This window comes from Camelus ferus, chromosome 22 (genome assembly GCF_009834535.1).
Source record: "Camelus ferus isolate YT-003-E chromosome 22, BCGSAC_Cfer_1.0, whole genome shotgun sequence".
Lineage (NCBI taxonomy): Eukaryota > Metazoa > Chordata > Mammalia > Artiodactyla > Camelidae > Camelus > Camelus ferus.
Window position 1 is genome coordinate 5538771 of NC_045717.1, and position 25732 is coordinate 5564502.

The 25732-nt window shown below is 45.9% G+C and overlaps 1 long non-coding RNA gene across 2 annotated transcripts in view; it reads right to left on the reverse strand.

Annotated features, from left to right (window-relative positions):
* Positions 1-1489: 1489 nt before the first annotated feature.
* Positions 1490-25732, reverse strand: part of LOC116658975 — a 253594-nt gene continuing 229351 nt past the window's right edge. For both annotated transcript variants that reach the window (XR_004314217.1, XR_004314216.1), the window contains exon 5: positions 1490-2580. This is a non-coding gene — a long non-coding RNA (uncharacterized LOC116658975). The remainder of the gene's footprint in view (positions 2581-25732) is intronic.

Sequence of the window (25732 nt, forward strand, 5' to 3'; positions counted from 1 at the left end):
GATACAAAAATACTAAACCAGCAAATCGGTTTCAGCAAAAGCTGAAAATGATAATAAATCATGATCATGTTGGATTTGTTTCATGAATAAAAGGATGGTTTCATATTCAAAATAGATTATTGTAATTCACCATATTAACTGAATAAGAGAAAACAATATGATCATCTCAGTAGATGTATAAATAGCTTTTGATGAGTTTCAACACCTGTTCATGACTCCAAAAATAATCTTCCTTGCACAGGAATAGAAGGAATAGAAGTTAAAAATCTTTAACCCATAAAGAGTGTCTACAAAAAAACCTACAGCAATTATCATTCTTAAAGACCCTACTGAACATGTTCTGCCCAAGAATGAAAATGAGCAAAGATGCCTGTTTTTTCACCACTGCTATTAAATATTGGATTGGAAGTTCTGCTCAGTGCAAAAGGGCAAGAAAAAGGAAAAGTATACAATTTGGAAGAAAAATGTAAAACTGTCATCATTTGCAAAAAAAAATGACTTTGTAGATTGTAAATACAAAAGGATTTACAGATAAACTATTAACATTAATAAATGAACTTAGAAAGGCCAACATTAATAGGTGAATTTAACAAGGTGCCTGGATAGAAAGACAGTTGTATGTAAAAATCAATTTTATTTCTATATAACCACCAAAGACATATGGCAAATAAAACTTCAATATTAAATAAAAACATTAATATTAATGAGACAAATTAAGGAAGACTAAATAAATACAGGGACATACCATATTCATGGCTTAGAAGACTCAGTATTGTAAAGATCTCAATTTAACCTCAAATTTAAATACAGATCCAATGCAATTAAAAATCAAGTTCCTGAAAAGGTTTTTTGGTTTTGGGTGTGTGTGTGTGTGTGTTTGTGTAACTTGATGAGTCAATTGTTAAACTTATATGGAAAAGCAGAGGGCAAAAAAGCCAAGACCATCTTGAGGAAAAAGAACAAAGTTGGAGGTCTTCAACTATCAAATAACAAGACAGAATGTTGGCTACTATCAAAAAGACAAGAGATAGCAGGTGTTGGCAAGGATGTGAATGAAAAGCAACCCTTGTGCACCGTTGATGGGAATGTAAGTAGGTGCAGTCACCACAGAAAACAGTATGAGGTTCCTCAAAAAATTAAAAATGGAACTGCTATCTGATCCAGCAATTCCAATTCTGGGTATTTCTCTGAAGGAAATGACAGCACTAAGTCAAAAAGATATCTGCCTTTCCCCCCTGTTCACTGTAGCACTACTTACAACAGTCAGGACACAGACACAAGTCCGCCTATGAACGACTCAATAAAGAAAATGCAATATATATACACACACACATATAAAACATATGTATCTGTATATTTAATGTATGTATACACAAGTAACATACACACACAATATGGAATACTATTCAGCCATAAAAAGAAGGAATTCCTGTTGTTTGTGATAACATCGATGGACCTTGAGGGCATTATACTAACTGAGATACATCAGTCAAACGCAGACAAATACTGTATGATCTCACATATATGTGGAATCTGGAGGGAAAAAAAAAAAAACCCTGAACTCATAGATATAGAGAACAGACAGGTGATTGCCAGAGGTCGGTGATGGTCAGGAGGGGAGGTAAAATGGGTGAGGGTAGACAAAAAGTACAAACTTCCAGCTATAAAATAAATAAGTCCTGAGGCTGTAATGTACAGCGTGGTGACTACAGATAATAATGTATCTTTGAAAGCTGCTAAAAGAGCAGATCTTAAAAGTTCTCATCACAACAGTAAAACAGACAGCATGTCATTAGCCCAAGGATATAAAAACAAACTCATGAAATACAATAGAGAGGCCAGAAACAGACCCACACTATGTGGGCATATTACTGGCACAGCCACTTTGGGAAACCATGATACCTACTAAACTGAACATGTACGTACACGATGCAGAAATCCACATACATACACACACATTGACACACACACGTATACATAATATGTGTATTTCCCCCGAAACTATGTACAAAAATATTTCTAAGGGCACTATTCATAATAGCTAAAAACTATTGGTGTCAAATTATGTTAGCATAAAAATATAAAACATCTAGAAATAAGACTGATAAATGATGAACAAGACCCGTACAGATACAAACATTAAGGAAAGAAACTAATAAATACGGAAGCCAACAGGAGTACATACCTAGGAATAAATCTAACTAATGATGCCCGTCGAGAGCAGGATAGATAAATTGTGATAGACTCAAACATCTGAATAATGTGCAATAAGGATGTACAAATTACAACTTCACAAACCATCAGTGAATTTCACAGACTAACGTGGAGCAAAAAGTATTCCACACAGAAGCGCGCATATTGTGTGATTCTATTCACATGAAGTTCAAAAACAGAACGAATTGTAGATGATAAAATGCAAGAGGGTGGCGGCTCTTGTGAGGGTAAATGACTGGGAGGAGGCGTAAGGGGCTTCAGGGAGTCGCAAAATTCAGCTCTTCCAACTGAGTTCTGGTTACCTGGGTGTGCTCAGTGTGTGAAAATTCTTTGAAGCATCCCCTTATGGTTTAGATGAAATGTTTCCTGAAATATAAAAGGGAGGCAGATCTACTCAGCCACGTGCTGATGCTTGAGACCTCAATGTCCTAAGGCTTTGACTTTTGAACATAACTATTTATCCATTCAGTCAGTCATTTATTCAGCAAATGTGCATTAAGCGCCTACAGTGCTTAGCCAGTCAACACACCCCTGACATAGTCGAGCTTCTATTTTAGAGGAAAGAGGTGGACAGTGGACCAAGACAGACGGTGTCAAATGGGCTCCCCTGTCCTCCACTTCTGGAAGATTTGACCAATGGGAGAACCGACAGGAGAACCCGAGCTGGGGAAGAAAGGAAGGTATATTTATTCCCCAGTTCCCTCCCTTGTGGGGTTGCCACAGGCAGATTGTGTCCCCTGACCGAAGGCCCCAGCTCCTGCCTGCCAGGCAGCCCTCTCTATCCACCTTCCCTCTCTGGGCACTGATGACTGCCCCATCTACTTGCTGGTGTTGGCTCCCAGCTGAGACCAGCATCAGGACCCTACAGCAGGGGACCCTCCTTTCTCAGAATTCCACCCCCTTTATAAACAGTCCCTTATTAAACTTCTCAAGTGACCCATTTTGAACTCTCCTTGTCCAATCAGGACCCTGGTGGATGCACAAGATGAATTTCAGCCAGGGAGAAAGAAGACGAAGGGTAATAAAGCAAAATGGCGTGATGGAAAGCAGCGGGTGGGAGGGGGTGACTTTAGATAGAGTGGTCAGGGAAGCCGAGCTGGGAATGGAGACATTTGAATTGGGAGCTGAACAACAAAGAGGCGCTAGTCATGAGAAGAGCCGATTCAGTATCTCTATTTGTCTTTTGATATCCTGATCATCCCCTTGGAGCTGAACATTTTCCTTTGCTGCCAGACATCTCAGAAATTTGAATGTGCATGCCCTATAACTCTGCAGGAAGGGGTAGCTAAGTGGCATTTCCCAAACTACACCTTCAACCCAGAACTTTTTTCTCTAAAGCAGTGCTGTCCAATAAAATCTAATACAAGCCACGAGTGTAATTTGAAGACTTCCAGTAGTCATATTAAAGTCAACAAATAAAAAGAAGCAGGTGAAAATAATTTTGATAATATATCTTATTTAAAACAATATATGCAAATGTTATCAGTGCAACACAGAATCAATATCACATTATTAATGAGCTCTTTCCCATTCTTTTTTGAAGACGAGTCCTAAGGCTTTAAAATCTGGTGAGCTGTGTAGCTTCCAGCACATCCCAACTCGGTGTAGCCATACAGTGCTTGGTGGCCACATAAAGTACCATATTGGGACAACGCAGCTCTAGAGAATTCTGTGGGTCTTCTGTTCTGCAGGGCATTCTTCAGGAAACCCTTCGCAAAAAAGGGACCTATGGCTAGAAACTCCCCACCATGGCGAAGAGCCAGGGCAAAAGTATCTACAGAACGGTTGTAAAAGGTGTCATTCCAGAAGATGCGTGAACCATTGTCAGAAATATCTCAATCTGTGGATGATAACAGATAGATAGACAGATAGATAGATAGATAGATAGATAGACAGACAGACAGACAGACAGACAGGACATGTGGTCCAATCTTTCCTTTTGTACAGGGCCGTTTTGGTTATCTTTTGCTATGCAATAATTCAATCCCAAACTTAGTGACTTAAAACAACAAGGATCATTTCTTTGCTCATGATTTTGCAGCTGGACCAGTGGGGACACTTCATGTCTGCTCCAAGCGGCATCAGCAGGGTCAGCCAGGCAAGGGCTGGAAGATGAGCTCTCCAGCTGCCTGACTCCCGCGGCCGACAAGCTGGTGCTGGCTGTTGGCTGGGAGTTCAGCTGGGCGCTCAGGGAGTGGAGAAGAATCGTGGGCTTCTCCACGGGGCTGCCTGGGCGGCCTCACAGCATGGCAGCTGGCTTCAGGAGGGAGAAAGCAGAAGCAGCCAGTCCTGTCAAAGCTAGACCTGGCACTGACTGGCACAGCATCGTTGCTGCCCCAATTCAAGAGGGTAGAGAAATACAGCTCACTTCTCAGTGTAGGAAGAGACAAAGAACCCTGGATTATCTTTGATCCACCGTTCACATCCATATTTGGGGCGGTTTAAAGGAATTTAAAAAAATTGTTTTCAATTGAAGTACAGCTGATTTACAACATTGTGCTGGGTCCAGGTATACAGCACAGTGATTCAATTATACATACTTTTTTTTCAGATTCTTTTCCATTACAGGTTATTACAAGATATTGAATATAGTTCCCCGTGCTATACTGTAAATCCTTGTTATCTGTTTTATTTATACATCCACATTTTTAGTTGATCCTCCCAGCAACATTTTTTCAGCTTTAATAATTCATTTATTTGATAAGCCTGAAATAAATATGAGAAAATCTTAATTATGTATGCATGCGTGGAACACAAATGTTTGCTATAGTCGTCTCTACATACTTTTTCTGTTTTCTTTCAACTGACAGGCTTATTTTTAAGAACAGTTTTAGCTTTAGAGGAAAAATTGCAAAGATTCTACAGACTTCTCATATATTCCTAATATATATATTAGTTGCATCTTACATTCGTGTGGCACATCTGTCACTATCAATGAACTACTATTCATTTCTTATTATTACATTGCATTGTTTATTCAGACATCCTTTGTTTTAAGCTAGTGTCTGTTTTTCTTTTCCAGGGTCCCGTCCAGAGTGCCACTTGACATTTAGCTGTTTGTGACTCCTTACGTTCCTCTTGGCTGTGACGTTTTTTCAGACTTTCCTTGTTTTTGAAGAACTTGACGGTAAGGTACAATGTAGGATGCCCTATAATTGGGATTTGTCTGGTGTTTTCCTCATGGTTAGATTGAGGTTATGGGTTTAGGGGAGGAAGATCACAGAGGTAAAGTGCTATTTTCATCACAACATATAACATACTATCAACATGGTTTAATATTTTCTGGTATTTTAATCTCCACATGTAGCCAATCAAGATACTTTTCTCCCTTCATCCCTCTTTCTTTCTTTCTTTCCTTTTTTGTGAGGAGAGGTAGTTAGGTTTATTTATTTACTTCTTTTCAGAAGAGGTACTGGGGATTGAACCCGGGACCTCCTGCATGCTAAGCACGCGCTCTACCCCTTGAGCTATACCCTCCCCACTTCAACATGGTTCATGATTGCCGATGTTGACCTTGATGACCTGACGGAGGTGGTGTTTGTCAGTCTCTCCACTAGAAAGTTCCTCCTGTTTGGAAGTTGCTACGAGCAGCCCATACATGCCCCTCCTTTAGGATGAAGTCTCTGTACAAATTATTTGGAATTTGCCAGCATGGGAGGTTTGTCTCTTCTCCCCCATTATTAATTTATCAACCATTCGTTTTTATCTGTAAAGACTCGTATTTATGTTATACTTCGGATTATAATGCAATATTACTTTGTTTTGATGCTCAAACTAGACACCAAGGGCTCTTTCATTTCTTCAGCAACACTGTGACTTGGATACTGTCATCGCCATGAGAATGGTGAGAAAAGGCAATTCATTCGAGCAGTGAGACAAGCCCCAGACACGGCAGCCCAGCTCTGACCTGAGTCTCCACTGCACACGATTACCCTGCACGGGCCCTTTGCTGTTGCCAGGGGACTGACTCAGATCGCCAGGCAGCTCCTCCTAGATGCTCAAGCGGGTCCCCGCTGGCTGCAGGAGGTGTGTGTCAGACCTCTCCATATTCTGTAAGTTCACTGCCAAGGAGAGGGTAATTATATACCTCAACAAAGAAACAAACAAAAAACTCTGGATCGTAATGAAGTGGTTTGAGGCTCCATAAATACTGCTCCCCTAGTCCTCAACCATCTCAGAAGCAAATTAGAGCTTGCCTGGGGGGCTGGGCATGAGCTTGCTGCCCTGCCCCACCCCCAGGGTTCCAGGGGTCCTCACCAGGAGCACCACTGATGAGCCACGGCTGGGAACCTGGGAACATGTACACAACCCCAACCTACTGGAAGGGAGCGTGCAGTGGCCCCCTCTTCACACATACTTGCTCTGGAATCTCAGTCTCCACTGACCCCCAGGACGAGTGTCCTGGCCATGGGCAATGACTGCACAAGTCTTTCTCTTTGTAGCCAGCAGTGTGCCATCTTGAGAAATTGACTGGCTCTGGATGGAAAGTACACAAACAGCGCCACAAAGAAGATCCCATTTAAAGAACCCTTCACATCCTTCAGGGGTCTGCCTTGTGTCAGTGGGTCAGACACGTGACTCTGGAGAAAAAGGCGATTTCAACCTTGACCTCAATGATGTGCTCAGGAAGTCATGCAGAGGCGAGGCATATTTTAATACCCAAGTTCCCATCCACATAGGGCAGATTGTATGACCTACTATTAAGAACTTACTTAATACAGCAAATGTTTTTAAGTCCAACACCTCTCTTTGTAAGTACTTTTTAAAACAAAGCTGTAATGGCCAACAGGCACATGAAAAGATGCTCTAACTATCAGAGAAATGCATATCAAAACTACAAAGAGTCAGAAGCACTATTTTCATCACAGCATGTGAAAGGTACATGCTATCAACATGCTTTATGATTCCTGATGTTGACCTTTGATAAAAACAGCACTAGTCTCACACTAGTCAGAATGGCCATCATCAAAACGTCTACAAACATAAATGCTGGAGAGCGTGTGGAGAAAGGGGAATCTTCCTACGCTGTTGATGGGAATGTAAATTGGTGCAGCCATTATGGGGAACAGTATAGAGGTTCCTTAAAGAACTGAAAATAGTTACCATATCATCCAGCAGTCCCACTCCTGGGCATGTATCCAGAGAAAACCAATGTTCATAGCAGCACTATTTACAATAGCCAAGACATGGATTCAACCTAAATGTCCATCAACAGAGAAGTGGATAAAGAAGATGTGGTATATATAATGGAATATTACTCAGCCATAAAAAAGAATGAAATAATGCCATTTGCAGCAATATGAATGACCTGGAGATTGTCATACTAAGTGATGTAAGTCAGAAAGAGAAAGAAAAATACCATGATATCACTTATACGTGGAGTCTAAAAAAAGACACAAATGAACTTATAGACAAAACAGAGACAGATTCACAGACACAGAAAACAAACTACAGTAACCACAGGGAAAGGGGATGCGGAAGGGTAAATCGGGAGTTCAAGATTTGCAGATACTGACTTTATATAAAATGGATAAACAACAAGGTCCTACTGTATAGCACAGGGAACTATATTCAATACTTTTTAATGGTCTATAATGAAAAAGAATATGAAAAGGAATATATATGTATAAATGAATCACTATGCTGTACACCAGAAATTAATACAACATTGTAAATTGACTGTACTTCAATAAATAAAACAAAACAAAATAAAATAAAATAAAATAAAATAAATAAAATAAAATAAAATATTAAATAAAATAAAATATAAAATAAAATAAAATAAAATACCACTTGCCAGAGTGGTTCACACTGAGTTTTCAACTCTGTGGTGCAGACCCAAGTCCAGCCTCTGAACTGTGTGACTTGAAGGGAAGGAAACCATCAAGGGCCTGCTTTGTGCCAGACATACCTGGCAGTGGATGTTTCACTTTCTGTAGCTTAATTATTCATCACAAAACCCTCAGAAGGATGACATTAACACCATTTGATAGCTGGGACATCAGGACCCAGAGAAGTTAAGCAACCTGCACAGGGTAACACAGGCAGGAAGTAGGTTATCAGGGTGGGCCTTGGACTAAACACGACCGTGTGAGCTCCTGTTTTTCTACGGTGGTCTCACTTGTGTTGTGTGTTGGTCGGGCTGTTTCAGACTGCAGGGAACAGAGAGGTGCCCGGGTGCTCGTTCTTGCGTGACTTGGGGATGAATTGTAAGAATCCAGAGGAAGTAAAGGAACCCAGGAAGCAAACACAACCACAGTAGTAGCCAGACTCAGGCTTCCTGGAGAGAAACAGCAACCTGTCTGCCCTGCGGGGGCAACTGGCTGCCGCTTCTGGTGATGCTGCCCCGCTCAACATATTCTGTCCCTCCCTCCCCGCCAGCCCCTCCCTTCTCTCTCTCTTGCTCTGTGTGTCTCGTGGTTTCTGCCTCATGGTTCCATAGCCCAGTTCCCACCAAACCCCTACTCCATGCGTGCGTCTCCCTTTTCCAAGACAGTTTGGGAAGAGACCAGGCACCTCATGGGTGGAGGTCCTCACATGTCCAGCTAATCCTTGGCCTGATCACGTGTCCATGGTCGCAAGGCCACGTGACACAAATGTGGCTAGTTACACAGAAGATATCACTGTTCCTCAAAAAGGAGGTGTGGGTGTGGCAGGCACTGGGGGTCCCAGGGGCTTCTGTATTAGCTTCCTGTGGCTGCGATAACAAGTCAGGAGAAGTCAAGGACCTGAAAAACACTAGGTGCATTCTCCCACACCTTCAGGAGGCCGGAAGACTGAAATCAAGATGTCAACAAGGCTGTCACCGGGGGAGATTCCTTCCTCGCCTCTTCCAGCTTCTGGTGGCCCAGGGGTTCGTTCCTTGGCTTGTTGCTTCACTCCCATCTCTGCCTCTGATGTCGTGTGGCCTTCTTCGCCCTGAGCATCTCTGTCTTATCCTCTTGTTCTAAGGACCCCAGTCACTCGATTCAGGACCCATCCTAAACCCAGCATGATTCCATCACAAGATCCTAAACTAAGTACATCAGCAAAGACCCCGTTTCCAGATAAAGTCACAGTCTGGGTTTCCAGGTGGATATGAATTTGGGGATGGGGGTACACGACGTAAACCACTGAAGCTTCTCTATAGCACAGTGCAGTGTCACACCCCCGCTCCAATGTACCAGGGTCTCCGAGAGAGCAGTGGCTTCTTTTGGATCTGCCCCCAGCATGACACCAGGTACTAATTAAACACGTACTGACTAACCAGAGTAGATAAGGAAAAAAGTTCTGAAAAATCAACTGTGACATCATTTTATCAAAGTCCCTGCCTCCTGCATGTTTCTGTTCCCATCTTTGGCACCCTGCATGCATCACGGCTGCCCGGTAGTAACTTTCTGGGCCACCCACACCACGTAGCACCCTTCCCAGAGATGTGGGTGTGCGACTCTGCCCTGTCTTCTGGACAGAGGTCTGCCGCCTCTGCAGACCTCACCCTGCCTTCTAGTGTTTTCCTGCCCCTGAGCCAACCAAGCCCAAAATCCACGTCGCGGTTCCCTTCAGGTGCCTTCTCAGTCGCATGGGGAGACAGATGAGATCTGCTCCGGTTTGGCTTTGTTCACGAAATGTTCTCTGGTGGGGAAACAAACCGGACTGAAGCCCCAAACTCCGGTTTGGTTCTCAGCGATATAAAAAATATTTGGATTTGGTTCGAGGTTGAGCAAACCGGTGCATTTTGTTCTGGTTTCTGGTTCGTAGTTCAGGCCAAGTCCCTGCTCCAGACAGAAAGAATGTCCCTGGAATGTGTCTTCCAACGAGGGCTCAACAGCTGAACGCGCCGGGGGTCCCAGCGGAGGCCGCCTGCTCAGCAGACACCCGGGGACGTCCCTGCAGCTCCAGCCGCCATCTCCGAGGCTGCGGGGACAGGGCTCGGCGGCACGTCCGGCCTGCTTCTCCGAGGAAGGCCACGCTCCCTTCCATGGCCTAGAGAGGGACACAGGGCATGAGCGCAGCTGAATCCACTCTCAGCCCGAGGGACCGGGGAGAGGGGTGGGGGTGTCACTGTGTAGATGGGCCAGCATCACACAAGCACAGCTCCAGGGATCTCAGGGGCCAGCGGAGAAACTAAAGGACTAAACAAACACTTGGCTGATCAGGAGGCCATGGGGGAGTGGTGGGTGCTGGGGCGACCGGCCAGAGGCATTCAAATTCAGACTGTCTTCAGCCCGGTGCTCCTTCTGCGCAGCTGGCTGGTCTGAGAGGCCTGTGGAGGACGCCCCACGCCTTCCTAGTTGGCAAGCGTAGACTCAGAGCACAGTTTATCGGGGCCACACATCTCTCTCCCTCCTCAGCCAGGAAGCGAGGCAGGGCCAAGGACAGACCATCAGGATACTCATCCCCAGGGAGCAGCTGGGGGCGCTGGGGACACCGGGCAGTGAATCATCAAGGAGGAATTTTGAAAGGAACACACATATTTCCACTCTAGGCTCCCTCCCACGCCGATCCACACACATCAAAGGGGTCCTCAGATGCAGGGCTGATCCGGCTCATCCTGAATGCTGGAAACCCGAGGGCTGGGACCAGAAGGCACGTCCCTGAGGGGCTGCCCCAATAATGCGATGTGGGGAGGGACACAGGCCACCACGCAGGAAGCTGACAAGCACTGTCAAGGGAAATGGAATTAAAGCTCCAAGCAGCGCTGTAGCCACATACCTCTGTTTCCCAGGATGATTTTTCTTGTACCCTCATCCTTTACAAAAACAATCGACCAACGGTCAGTCTTATCAAAGGCAGCTGGGGTGTCCCCTGACTTAGCTCAAAGCCGTTTTTATTCTGCCGTGGCTCCGTGGATGGCGATCGCCGCCTGAGACATGATCCAGAAATATTTCCCAGGGCAGCCACCCTGACGGGACCCGACCACGAGCACATGGACTTTCAGATGGGTTCAATTACAGGGTTTCTTACACCTACATCTTCATTGGTTCTACATTGCCGAGTACTTGGAATGTGCTGTCAGCTTAAAAAAAAAAAAAAAGTGTTATTTTTTTTCCCAAGGATTCAACACTGTCTAGTCCTATTTAAAAAAGAAAGGGAAAAAAATAGCTTGGCTCAAGCATATATTGCTAATGGGCATGGAATTGATTCACAAGTCCCCAAATCTAGTTATATAAAAGTAATTACTGCAACCTAGGGTAATTGGTTCCATATCCAATAGTCACAGAAGGCTGTGTATATATATGGATTTGAATTGGGAGAAAAAAGAATGAAAATGGAAAAAAAAAAGAAATGTCAGAGAGCATTTAAACTACATATATATATGTGTATGTACCCCTAAAACATCTCTAGCTGTGTGGGATAAAGATCTTGAAAGAAATCAAGGTAACAGAACAGGCAGAGACCAGAGCCCTGAAGACCCCAGCATCTCAAGCAAGACTGGGAAGTGGGTAGTCTGGGCACCGGAAATCACGAAGAACAGAGTCGACAGCAGCCTGGAAGGCCCGTTCCACAGCTAGCGACTTCCAGCGTGCGGTGGGTGGACACCTCGTGGTCAGCGGCAAGGCATACCCCGAAGTCCCGGTGAAGCCTTTGCCTGGCTCCCAGTCCGTGGAGTTTCATATCTTATTTGTGGCTCTGGGAACCCAGTGCCACCTCTGTCCCACAAGTGGGTCCTCCAGAGTTGGAAGGTATTAGCCTCAGAGGACACAGCACAGGGTCTGCTGGAACCTTCCCATAAGGCTTCAGAAACCACTGCATCAGAGAAAGGGATCCGTGGGGAAGATCTGTGGACCTGAAGGAACCTTTATGGGCAAACAGGAAGACCTTCAGAGTTGGAAACTCTGGAAGGGCGTTAAAGACAAACCTTCCCCAGTGATGTGGAGATGATGGAATTGACTTCACGGATCTAAATGTGAGATTTGACACTGATGTCTGTTACACTTTGTGCTTGTTGGAGCTAAAGATCTTTTCGAGCTTTCTTTCTGCCACCTACTTCCGTCCTGGCTTTGTTTCATCGGCAAATGTAATAAGCCTACCTTACATATCTTGTACATATTATTAATGAAAATGCTGGATAGGGGAAGCCCTCACCCACCCAGGGACCTCCACCCACTTATCAAGAAGGGTTGTCCAACCAGGTGGCCCACGATCACCGCCCTGCTCTACCCGCCCTCACACAGTTCCCCCTCCTGTCTCTAAGGATAACACCCCATCTGGGGGGTCGAGAGGAGGGCACAGCTCGGCAATCAGATTGCCAAGGGTGTCTTCTCTTTGTTTGGGTTCACAAAGAGTTAGGAAACACGGTGTGCTGAAATGACCCGGTGGAGCATGCACGCAATTCTGTGGACCCTGGCCCCGGCTACTACTGCAAATTCCACACCACAACCGGAGAGGCTCCTGGCTTCTCCGTGTTATCTCTGGCCAGCCTCTGTAGATTCTCAGCCTGGCAAGAGAGGTCCGTTTTTAAAATTCTGGCAACTCTGCAGGGTCCATCACATGCTGCCTTTGATTTGGGGGTCTTGATTTCAGCTTAAGCCATGTAATTTTCACTGGGTTCTGTTCATGTCTCCGTGTCACCTTGGATTTGGTTCATCAAAGTCAGTCTTCCAGAAGGGTGCGCGGGCCCGGCAGTCCCCACGGGTGTTTCCTTGATATATAATTCATAAGGAGTGCCCGGGGGGGGAGCAGAGACACTCTTGTTCCTCCTTCATGAAGTTCAGCCCAAGGCCATGAGACATTTTTAAATAAGAGGGTGAAAAAAACTAAATGTTTGAGATAAATAACTGGAAACCTAGCTAACTCACAAATGCACTCACAGCACATTTAGTCATTTGAGCTTTGGGATGCTCCGTAGGCAGAAAAGGGTTTAAATTCAGAACAGCTGGACTGAACAGAGCCCCATCAGTGTTCCAGAGACCTGGCCTGAGGCAGAGCTGGGGGACGATGACAACAGCTCTCCCCAGGGTGTGCAGGGCTATCTGCTCTCCCCACAGAGTGGCGGAGCCGCCACGTGTTCCCATTTTACAAACTGACAGCAGTTATGATTAGAAAGGGTTTTGCTGCCAATTTGAGAATATATAGACCAGCAGGACTAGAGAATAAATTTCAGCAACTTGTCCAGCTGGCTGAGAGGCAGCTGCCCATTTGGAATGTAAACGAAGGTACGGGCTGAGAAATGAGAGGAGAAATATTTGCCCTCAGTCTTTCAGAGGAGGGGGAAGGGACTGTGGGAAAGTATAGTGTTTCAGAGCTCTGGCCTCAGTTTCCAACTCTTTAAAATGCTAGAGGTCTTGCGCAGTTGGGAGGATTTACTAAGATAATAGTGCAAGTGGGAACACTATTAGGAAAGAGAGGAGGAGAAAGATAGAAGGAAAGAGAGAAAGAAAAAAGGGGACAGAGAGAAAGACAGAAAGAAGCAGAGAGAGAGGGAGAGAAAAGACTTTGAGTCTTCACCCACTGATCTGTACTGCCCGAGGCCATACCAACCCACAGAGAAAGGCAGAATAGAGATAATTTTGTTCATTCAAAACTTTTTTATTGTTCTGGATACAGCTCAAAGAGCCTAGGTTACACCAGCAGATAAAGCAGGTGAAAACGCCTGCCCTCATGGACAGAAGGAGTGCTGAAGCCTGATCAAACTGTGCCTGAAGCCTTCCAACCCCTAGACAGTTGTGTTATCTGAGCCAACAAATTCCCAAAGCACTTAAGCCAGTTAGAGTTGGCTTTTTTGTTACTTGCAAAGCAGAGTATCCTGTTAACCACCACCCTCTAGACATGGTGGTATTTGACCAAACCGTGGGTCTTAGTCACATTTCACTCAGCTTTCAAACTAAGGAGGGACACCAAAGACAAAATGCACATCTCTGTCTGAAAAACTGGACACCTCTGGGTGGCACACAGCTCTTATAAATACCCAGGAAGCAGATTCAGACTGAATAGGAATTTTAACAATTTAAAAAAAAAAAGATAAAAGGAGAAGAAAAAAGGGGAAGAATTCCACAAGAAATTGAAGGGGGATTTGGGAGACAGGATGCAGCAAGCATCACTGGACCATGGCCAGAACAATTGGCCAGAACAACCCTCCCCTTATTAGAAGCACCAGCAGAGCCCGAGTGTCCAGGAGCATCAGGACCTTCCCAGAATCTCTCATTCGAGAGATGCTGAATGAAGGGTACAATTTATATACATGAATAAGAATTTTTTGTTCAATTTGTCCCCTAAAGCTCACTTTCACTTGGGAAAGATAATGCTCTAAATTTCTTTTCCTTTTTTTTTTTTTTTTTTTTGGTGGGGGGAGGTAATTAGGTTTTATTTATTTACTTACTTACTTATTTATATGGAGGTACTGGGGATGGAACCCAGGACCTCAGGTGCACTAAGCACACAGTCTACCACTGACCTATACCCTCTCTCCAATGCTCTGAATTTCAAAGATCTCCAAACGTTTTTTTTGTTTTTAACAGAAGCAGTGTTTTGTCCTCCACTTTTGTAGGGTTCATGAAACAAATCCCAGCTATTCTGACGTCTAATGGAATATGTCCCCCTAACTGAGGAGCAGGGCTAAGTACTGTGATACAAATGTTCTCAGAAAGATTTATGAAAGCAATACACAGACTCCTTTCCTTCCGCTAGGAAGTAATCTAGCAGCTAATTGCCGCCTTTTAATAAGTCCTTTCAATGTTATAAGTTGCCATGGACATTCTGCCATTTCTGCCCCATCAGTATCTCCTCCTCCATCCTCTGTTAAGAACACCCAACTTTTCTTGGGGAGCCAAATCCTCCTCCACTCTCAGGCCTTGTGGTTCAGTTAGGTCAGACCCACTGCTTTGGCTGCAGGGAGGGACAGGAGACCCAGACCCAGCCAATCAGAGCTCCACACCCTCCTGGCCACATCCTAATTGGTTTGAGGATGGTCACGTGGCCCAAACTAAGCCAATGGAACTTAGTCCAACAACTTAAGTTGAATTGTTGGGAAAGACCCTGTCCCTTTCCATGGAGGCTGCTTAACCAATAGGATGCATGTCCAGAGCTACCATGTTGCTAACGGGAATGCAGCAGAACCGAGAGGTAGCGAGAGACGGAGTCCTGATGTCACATCTGGACCTCCACGTCCAGCTGTACCTGATGACAGGCTCTATCTACGAACTCTTTAAGATATCTGAACCAAAACTTTTCATTTTTTTGCTTAAACCAGTTAAAGTTATATTCCTATCATTTTATCATTTTCAACCAAACTTCTAGCTAATTCATAAATAAAGGCTGCCTGGGTATTCCCTACCAAGCTTACCCTGCACACAACATGCATGATGACGGCAGTTTCAAATAGCTTGGGCCCCATCATCTACCCCACAGGCATCTTCCAGATGCAGCTTCTCTTTAAAAGATGCGGTGTTCACCATGCTGCCCCTCCCTTCATTCCCCCCACTCGCCACGAACTCCAGCTGTTCTCCAAGCTGTGTCCGCAGACCCCGCCCACCTCCACTCACCCCCATGGACCTTTAAATCTGGTGCAGTTGCTGCGACAAAAGATCTTTTTTTAGCGCAGCCCAAACTCCTGTTGTGGCACATAATGTGCTTGTGGTAGCAGACAAAGGAGCACAAACCGGAGTCCCAGTCAATATGAACTTACCTCGGGCTTTAGGCTAACGTTGAACTTGGCTTCGGAGATGTTAGGATGTGCTTGGGGACAAAAAGCAGCTATGGCACCATGGAAAGAACATGAAGAAGACTTCCATCACAGGTGACTTCAAATTCTTCCCATGTAGCTTGCTGAAACTGGGCTCCCTGAGTCCTGAGTCCTACCACAATGCCTGAGGGCTTTCTACAAAATCTCATGATCACATTTCTATGTTCTTTTTCTGGAAAGGCCACTGAAGACTCCATTACCCAGGCACCTGTGGCCCTCAAATTGAGTGGTGTTCACACAGACACAGAGAGAAAGGCTAGCCTCAGGCCCTGATTACTGTCCACCACCTTCCAGAGAGAGAGAGCGCCAGGGTTCTACTGAAGCCCAAATGGCAATAGTAACCCTCTGCTCTGAGGGTGCATGTAATAGGTGAATAATGGCTCCCAAAGAGGTCCTCGTCCTAATGCCTAGGACCTGTGAGAGTGACCTTACACGGCAAAGGGTGCCTCTGCAGCTCTGATGAAGTTAAGGATCTCGAGATGGGGAGATGAGCCCATACCATTCAGGTGGGTTCAGGGAAATCACAAAGATCCAGATAAGAGGAGGGATGGGGGAGGCAGTGAGACGTGGAGGAGGCCAGGTGACAGCAGAGGTCAGAATGATGCGCTTTGAAGACGGAGCAAGAGGCCACCAGCCAAGGAACACAGGTGGCCTCCAGAAGGTGAAAAAGGCAAGGAAACAAATTCTCCCCTAAGCCCTCCAAAAGACCAGCCCCTCAAATTCTGGACTCCAGAACTGGAAGACAATAAATCTGTGCTGTTTTAAGCCACTGTGTTTGCGGTACTGAGAAACGAATTCAGGTCCCACGGGTCAAGCTTCCAGGAACAGCTCTCTGGCTCTGGTTCTCGTGGTGGGGAAGAAGCTACAAGCGCACGATAGCCTCCCCATCCCCGCTCCCGGGACACCCTGGCCCTTCTCCTCCCCTGGAGGGGACCCCTGCGCTCAGACGCAGAGCCCTGCTATCAGACACAGCCGGCTGAGGCCTCCGAGGGGCAGGGAGCTGGATGTTCCTGCACCAATCGCTGGGCCATAACTGGATGGGCTGTAGCATCTCCCACCGATGCTCCCCTGACAGAAGCACTGCATAAACAGAGGATGGCGGGCACCTCATAGAAGACGCGCATCAAAGATGTGTTGACCGAACGGAGGAAAACCATGCGTTAGTTTCCCATGGCCACTGTAACAAATTACTACAAGCTTTATGGTTTAAAAAAAAAAAAAAACAAATTCATTCCCTCATTCGGGAGGCCAAGAGTTCAAAATCAGTCTTACTGGTTAAAGTCAAGACGTTGGCACGGCGGATGCTCTGGGAACCACTGAGCAGAGCATCAAATACAAAAACCAGTGGGTATTACAAAAGTCAACAGAAATAATTTCAAGCTAAATCAAACCCACCAAAGAGAGTAGTCTCTTTCCAATGGTGGGGAGGCGGGCAGTTCTCTCTGGGAGAAGTCAAGCTGGTTTCTTTGGGCTATTTCTGTCCTTTATACTAATGCTCAATTGGCAAGAATTCTAGCAATCTCCATTCAAGGTTGTGTGCTCATGTGCCCCCTCTTCCCACCCCTGGACCCTCAGTTGAGACTTAAGCTTAGCTGTGCATTCACGCATGGGAGCCAGGTGGGCTGTGGCTTTTACCCAATCTAGAAAGCGGCAGCCAAGTGCCCAGAGCTGCCCTCCACTCCTACATTCTTGCCTTATGACCAATGGCACAGAATGCTCCCTGTCCCCACAGACCAAACAAAGGCATAGGAAAAGGGTAGCCTTAGGGCATGACCGTTAAAATGCCAACAGACTATGCCCTCAGTCAAGATGTTCTCATGGGCAAAACTCCAACCCCAAAAGCCTCAAGATACAACTCCTCTTTCTACCTAAATTAACATCAACACCTACAGAAAGACCCTACCTTACAGACCTACCATCACCATCACCACAGGGGCTACCGTTTACTGAGTACATACACATACCGCTCTGCACGCACTGTCTCATTTAGTCCTTTCAAGTTAAGTATTATTTATATTCCCATTATACAGATGAGGGAACCGAGGATCAGAGAGGTGAAGTAGTTTGGCCAAGTTTACTTACTCAGTTCAATCCGTATGCTCTTTTCTAGCAACTGCGGTCTTATGTTGAGTTGCTACATCCATGGATAGTGGGATGTTTCTTTGAAAATGCTCACGAATGAGGGTTTTGTTTGGTCAGTTTTGTTTTGTTCCTGCTGTTTCCTACTACTCCATGAGGATTCCCCCATTCACGCAGCAACCAAGGTGTTCTGTGTTCTCTACCCAATATGACCCCGCACAAAGAAACTTCTCCTGTCTTGAGTTACAGTCTAGTCTCTTCAAGACCAGAAAGGGCCTATTTGCAAAGACAGCATAATAGACTTAAGAGAAGCTGTGATTAAGGACAGCAAAGCTTCCCACCAAATCCAAACCTTGGAGGAACCTTGGGAAGAGAAACTTGGGAAGCAAGGGCAGAAAAGGGGGAGCCCTGTCTCCTGCCCCCGGACAGGATGGCAGAGACCCCATGCAGTTCTTCTCGAACTTCGGTCCTTTCTGTGTCAATCTTGTGTATTTCCGCTGTGACTTCTCACCTGTAGCAGCATTTACCTCCTATTTCTCCTTAAATCAACTTTAAAATAACTCTTTCTAAAATTTATCTTCCTCCTAAGCAGTAATAGTCTTAAAATCAGAGATTTGATGCGCTAATTTATTTTTTCTGGTACTCATGAAAATAAATACGTAGCAATTAACATTTTTAAAACAAGTATCTATGCATCACCTAAATGCACGCACCACTTGGGCAAATGCTGTGTTAATGTTCTCTCCCCCCACGAACATGGGAGATCTGAGTCCTGGGGAGCTGGGTGTATGATAAGGGTTGCCCTGGGCAACCGTAGGCCAGGGTGGGGTCTGTGCTGAAAACATGAAGGCAAAAGCTTGTCAGGAAAAAGCAAGGAAGGAAAAGCTGACAACCTGATTGCCAGCCACAGCACTCACCAACACACCATGCTCAGTAAGACCGCTGGTTTGTGACCTGCGGAGAAATGCACACCTTCCAAATATTCCAAAGGTACATATCTGAGTTTACTGTCACAAGCACACCCTGACCTTTGAATCTCACAGATAGTGAATGACCTGAGTCGTAGTTCCCTTCTGGAAAATAGTAAGACTGTGTCCCCACTGAGCTCTTTGGTTTTGCTCTGTCTCCAAACCCACACGCCCTCAGGGGCCAGGAAGACTGGGAGTGAAGTGGGCCTGGTATCAAAATAGCCACAATGCAGGCCAGATGAGAAACGGCCACCAATGCCCGACCTCAGGACAGGGAAGGCAAGAGGGAACAGTGGGGACTGTGGAGAATGGGCGGGGAGCAGGCATCTGCTTTGCCTCAGTGCCAGCCAATGGCTTCACGCCCAAACAGGGAGCCACTCTGGCCAGATATTCAGATTTTCTAAAGTAAGTGGGAAGAAGACAGGCTCTTGCTTTTTAAGTGTTGATAATCCAAATCAAAAGAACAAAACTCTCCAGCAAACACCACATGGACCGAATCTGGCCCAGCGGCATCCAGTTGCAGCCTCTGCATTTGGATCGTGAATGCAAGGACCACAGCTTACTTCTCTCTAGAAAGAAAACTTTACACATCTGTCCTCATGGTCCCAGTAGGATCTGTAGGGAGGGTCTGGTTATCCCCATGGTGCAGACGCAGCGATGTGGCACTGCGGTTAGGAGAGCAGGCCCCGGTGCCTGGGTTCCTTGGCTGTGTCACCTTAAGCAAGTTAGATTCGTCTCTCTGTGCCCCAGTTTCTTCATCTATAGAGCAAAGTTGAAGACTATGATAGGGCATTGGAAGAGAGAGTTAAATGAGATTACGTGTGTCCCCCACTGAATTCATCTGAAGTATTAAAAAAAAATTGGTTCTTGAAAAGTGACTTGCCTGAGGTCACAGAGCTCTGACACAGAGATCCCAGGTTGGCTGGCTCCAAAAAATGCTGTTTCCACCAGACCACACGTCTCCCTGTCACAGGAATGCAAATTATGTCATCTGCAAACCCCTGGCCAGTTTAACATTGTGCCCAAGTCAAACTTCCCAGAAAGTTACTCTGACACATATTTAGTGATACAGTAGTCGGTGCTTCACAGCCTGGAAACTCAGCTCAGGTGAAGGGTCTGTGTGGCCACAGGAAGAGCTCAGTCTGTGAACCCACCCAGGCCTGGGTCCAGACCCAGGCTGCATGAACTCCCTTCTGTAAATCTCAGTATTCCCATCTGAGAAATGGGCATAATAGGTTATAATAGGTACTCCACTGACTTGCAGTGGGCCCTCAGTGAAATAACATGAAGGCAAATTCTTCAGAAATTGTGAAGTACCTTACAACTGCTGGCAAGACAGCTGAGGTCTGTAGTTTGTTAACCATCACATGGAAACAGAGTCAGCATTTCTGGGTTGGGCTGGACAAGTCCAGGCTGCAGCAGAGGGGCCAGGAAGTAGCTCTGGGCACAACTGGACCAAGGGTTGGAGGAGGAGGGTAGACCTGGGGAGGAGTCTTCATCTATTGCCAGGATGTTGAGAGATCAAACTGGATGGGAATCAGGGTGGGGCAACAGCTACTTCTTCTCAGTAAAGAACAGAGGAGCCTAGGCCTGCAGCTTCCCCATGGGGAACAGAGAGCAGTCACTTGGCCATCATTATTTAATTAATTAATTAACTCTTAAGTAAGCAAGTGTGGAAATAAGGGGCTAAATATAGACACGGCACTTTAAAAAATTGATGTCTAAAAATAGTGCGCTTAAACCTACACACCCGTTGACAGGTGAATGGATAAACGATGTGGTATATATATTCAATGGAATATTACTCAACCATGAAAAAGCATGAAATAATGCCATTTACAACAACATGGATGAATCTGGAGATTATTGTATTAAGCGCAGGGAGAAAGACAAATACCATACTGATATCATTTATATGTGGAATCTAAAAAAATGAACAAATGAACTTACTTATAAACCAGAAATAGACTCATGGACACAGAAAACAAACTACGGTTACCAAAGAGGAACGAGGTGTCGGGGGGAGGGATAAATTAGGAGTTTGGGATTAACTAAATATATACTATTCTATATATAAAACCGATAAACAACAAGGACCTACTGTCTAGCACAAGGAACTATATTCAATATCTTACAATAACCTACAATGGAAAAGAATCTGAAAAAAAATATGTATGGCTGAATTATTTTGCTGTACACCTGAAACTAACACAGCATTGTAAATCAATTATACCTCAACAAAAAAAAATGTTGTTTTAACAAGAAAATACCTAAAAGTGAAAAAAAAATGAATAAATAAAATAGTACACTTAAGATGTGTGCATTTTATTGTATGTTAAAAAAAAAAAAACCTGTAAGCTAATAGTGAACTCTAGTTAACAACACACATGCTGAAGTATACTGGGGGTGTATACTGATATTGGCAACATACTCTGAAATCCACCCCAAAATTACTGATGGGTGGATACAGACAGAAGAGGCTATGTGGAGAGATACATGATAAAAACAGGTAGAGGGAAACACTAATGCACGTGGAATCTAAGTAGTTGGTATATGCGTGCTCCCTATAAAATTCTTTCAACTTTTCTGCATTGTTTAAAAAGTTTTTATAAAAAGATGTTAGAAAAAAAATTGATGCCGACAAAATAGTTTTAATGACAAGACAAAAACAGGTGCATTATAATGTTGCAGGAAAAGCAAACTACATCATCCTCGATTATATAAAGATTCCTCTACCACTGATGGGACTTCAGGCATTTTAGAAAAGACTTCCTTTGGAAAGAAGAAAATAAATAAATCTGCTGAAATACTATCACTGGAGATTCGTTCATCTGCACCTCAAAGGCTCCTGACCTTCCAGAGTCCTCGTTTATATCCAGGGAGCCCTTCAAGAAAACAGTCCTCAAATTATTATCGATAAACATCAAAGAGGGAGAGAAACTGGCCACTCGCTGAGAGTGAAACAGATCTGGGGAGCAGCGAGGTGAGAGGCCATCCCTAAACAGACTGGGAGCAAATGGGGTCAGATGAGGACAAACCCTTCTTCTGAACAGGGTCCCCTCCTGGCTGCATCAGATGCCTTACAAAAATAGGGAAACTGAGGCAGAAAGATGGAAGGAGACCTGCCTCGGGTCACAGAATGCTCCATAAATGTAAAGATTAGCTTCGGCATCTTCATGTCTCTGCCACAGGGTCTGCTTTCCCCAGGGCACCTGCCCTAGAGCACAGGAAGTCAGAAGCTAGGAGCCACGTACTCAGAGGAGGCGGGGAGGACACCCCGGGACCCGCATGCACGGGACTCCTCGAGGCCACTCACTGGGTCCCACTACTCCAGGTGGGCCAGCACCTCCCTGATTCTCTACCACTGCTCTCGAGGGAAGGCATTCTAGCCTCCAGGTGGGGAGGAAGAAAGAACAAAGCTAGGCACACTCCATCACCGTCATCCACCACCATTCTTAGGCAAATCTTTCTGCCACCACATTCACTGTCACCTTCCTGAAAAAGAAACCTGCAGGGGTGGTGGGGTGGCTGGAGGGTAGGGGAGTGACTACTGTTTTCTGAGCAGGTCCACCTACTCCGTGAGGTGACCAGGGCCTCTCCACATGACCCGCTGAAGTAGCTCCGATGACAAGTCAACTTGGAGACCTCAACTCCTGAACATGCTAGTTGAACCACCCCACAACTTGGATAGTCACTCAAGCGCCAGTTTACTCGGAACATCTCTGCCCGTTAAACTGCCACCATTTTTTTTTTTCTTTACAAAATCTGGCTGCTCTGCCCAAAATGTTTTGACTGGGAATTTTGGAAATGCCTTGAATATATTTATGTGCAGTTCTTTGAAACAGGGGGGATTTCAAACCACCGCTTCGCTCGGAGAGCATGTCAGATCGTCCCAAGTCATAAAGCTTGAAGGACAGTAACGCCATTCTCAGATCAGAGACACAAAGCAAGCGTGTCACTCACCTCTGACCAGTGGAAGGGACCTCCTGAGACCAGCTCACAATCCAAGAAAATAAACACCATGCAGAAGAGGTGAAATAAACTGCATTTGGGGGCAACTAAGAGCATATCCAGGGAAGTTCAGAACTGTCCCATTGACAAGCATTTATTGAGCAGCTATTAAGTTGGAGGTGCAACCAGAGAGCAACAGAAGATGTGTACAACCGGAGCCGTGCTGGGCAGTGGAGACCATGACCATGTGGGTGTCGGACAGCCCAGGCACGAAGCAGACAAGAGGTCAGTTTAGGTTGCGATTAATAACCAAGACAAACCCATCTTGCAGCCCAGCTCACAAGCCTCCCTTCCCGGGTTCTGAGACCTCACAGTGGCTATATGACAGCTTCGCAGAATCCATTCTGCTCACCTGAGGTTATCACCTCCCTAAGAATCCTTCTGTCCTGCCCACTCCAAGACACTGAGCATTTACACCCCTAACTCAGCAAACACCACTTTTGGTTCTTCCCAGGAATTCCGCCAGCTGGCCAGCTGCGTGGACCTCGTGGGACCCTTTTAGAAAAGATGTGACACCCTGTCAGACTGCCCCACTCCTCTCCGCAGAGCAGGGAGGAGGTCTGCTTGCAGGAGGTGGTTCCGCTCAGCCCAGCCTCTCTACCATCTAAGAGGTGAGCCGAGATGCTCTGGAATCTGCAAAGGACGTATTCGGACTTCTTGGTACATAGCAGGCTCCTTGGCTTCTTGAACTTAATGAGGAGCGAGATGCTTTACTTTGATCTCTGCCCCAAGCCATGGACAATCGAAATACTCTGGATTTGTACTTACGTAGCCCCATTTTGAGGCAAAATTGCACGGAGCGACTTAACCAGGGTTGGCGCTTCCCATGTGTAGCATCCCGCAGCTGCCCACGCCCAGCCTTGTAACTCTGTGCCTTGGCTCATCAGCCCCAAAGCAAGACATTAAAATGGCTTACTGAACGGCATCTTTAATAACATTTTTGAAAATGTTTAAGAACCATCATAAAAATCCATTGGATGGCATTTTTTTTTTCCACTTTGGCAAAACTAGAGTCATAGTCTATGTTATTACAAACTCAACCACAAGAGAAGGAAGTCGGCCAGTCACAATTTAGAAAATCACATTCCATTAGCACTGGAAGGGTCTAATAGCTGAGCAGAGGTGTGTCCATCTGTCTTTTCCCACAGACCCTGCTCCCCCTTCCCCAGGCCACTATTGAGCAACCTGTCCCCTTTCCAAGCAGCCTCTGTGTACTGGAGACTGACCTGAAGTGAGTCTCCGTTTTCTCAGACCTACAGACAGAGAGGCCCTGGACTTGATATAATTTGAGAAGCCCCAAAGGAAGACCCTTGGACACTGCTCCGCCCCACTCTGCCAATTTAGAGATTCGTTGCAGGGACTATTAACTCTAAAAGGTCCCTTATAAATGTAAGCTGTTCCTGGAAGGGATAATGCATTAGAACAGATAGCCATTCACATTTTAGTATGAAGTTGTCAGATAACAGCTATCATCTGTTGAGTATCTACTCCGGGCCAGGCATTGAAGCAGGCACTTTAGACAGTCACTTAATCAGATTTTGAAGGAATTAAATGTTGTAAAATTCTGATGAGGGCAAGTCTGGATGTGTCTGATTAGCATGTGGATAGGGTGGAGATGGTAAGTTTATGGACAAGGTTGACATCACAAAGGGAGCCCCAAGGTAGGCTTCACAGAGGTGATGTTCCGGTGTGATTTTGAAGGATGAGGAGCAGTTTAATAGGTAATCAAGGTGAAGAAGGGAATTCTAGTAGAGGCAGAAACATGAGAAAAGGTACAGGTTTAGGAAACAACCTGGCTTGCACGTATCAGTCCGCATCACAGCAGGAATACTCAGATAAAGAGGACTCGAGAAGGATTTAGTAAACAGAGTATTGACGAAAGTGTGGGCAGGATACAGGGAAGCCACAAGAGATAGTGCAGAACTCTGGGGACTGTTCACCCCTGGACCCAAAAGGATGAAGGGAGGCAGCTGTTTCCTGGACGCAGAAAGACAAACTTATGTTGAGGGGCCACCTGGAAAGAGAAGGAACCTTCTAAGGCACGCAGCCAGCCTGCGATGATCACACAGGGAGGGAGCCAGGGGAGCACCTCCCTCCACCTCTCTTTGCCCTCCCTCCTCAGAGCTCCGGTGGGGCTCCCCATAGGCACAAACCAGTGGGAAGCCAGAGGGCGGGGCAGGGGCACCCAGGTGAGGCACCCCTAGAGGTCCGACTCCCAGGGCTCAGAGCTGGGCAGAGCAGAGTGCAGGGGCAACTGGGGTGGGGACACCTAGAAAGTACCCAGTAGAATGTATGAGATGTGGCTGGAGCGTGGAGTACGGCAGGGGAGCGGGAGGGCGACAGTGGGCCACAGAGCCCGGATGTGTTACTGCAAAGGAGTCTGTCCGTTAGGCTAAGAGTGAGCAGGCATCACTGACCTGATGTGGTCACAGAGACACTGGCCACCGCCGGGCCCTGGGAACTGGCATCCGTCGGAAGGCACCCGGCAGCCAATAACTGCTGGGCTGAGCCAACACCTTCCCAGGCTTCCCAAGCTGCCGTCTGGGAGTGACCCCAGCCAGCGTTGTCTCCTGGAGCTCCTGCCACCGCAAACCAGAGCCTGGGAACGCAGACGGGTGGCGGCTGCCAGTGGCTACCGAGGGCGCAGCCCGTAACATCTTGTACCAGTTAAAACCAGTCTCTCTCTTTTATTTATATTCCATTCCACCTTTTTTTTCCCCTCCTCACATGGAAAGAGCGCCCTGGGATCAGGAGCTCTGCACGAGCAGGTCTCCCAGAAAGACGAGAAATGTCTGTCTGC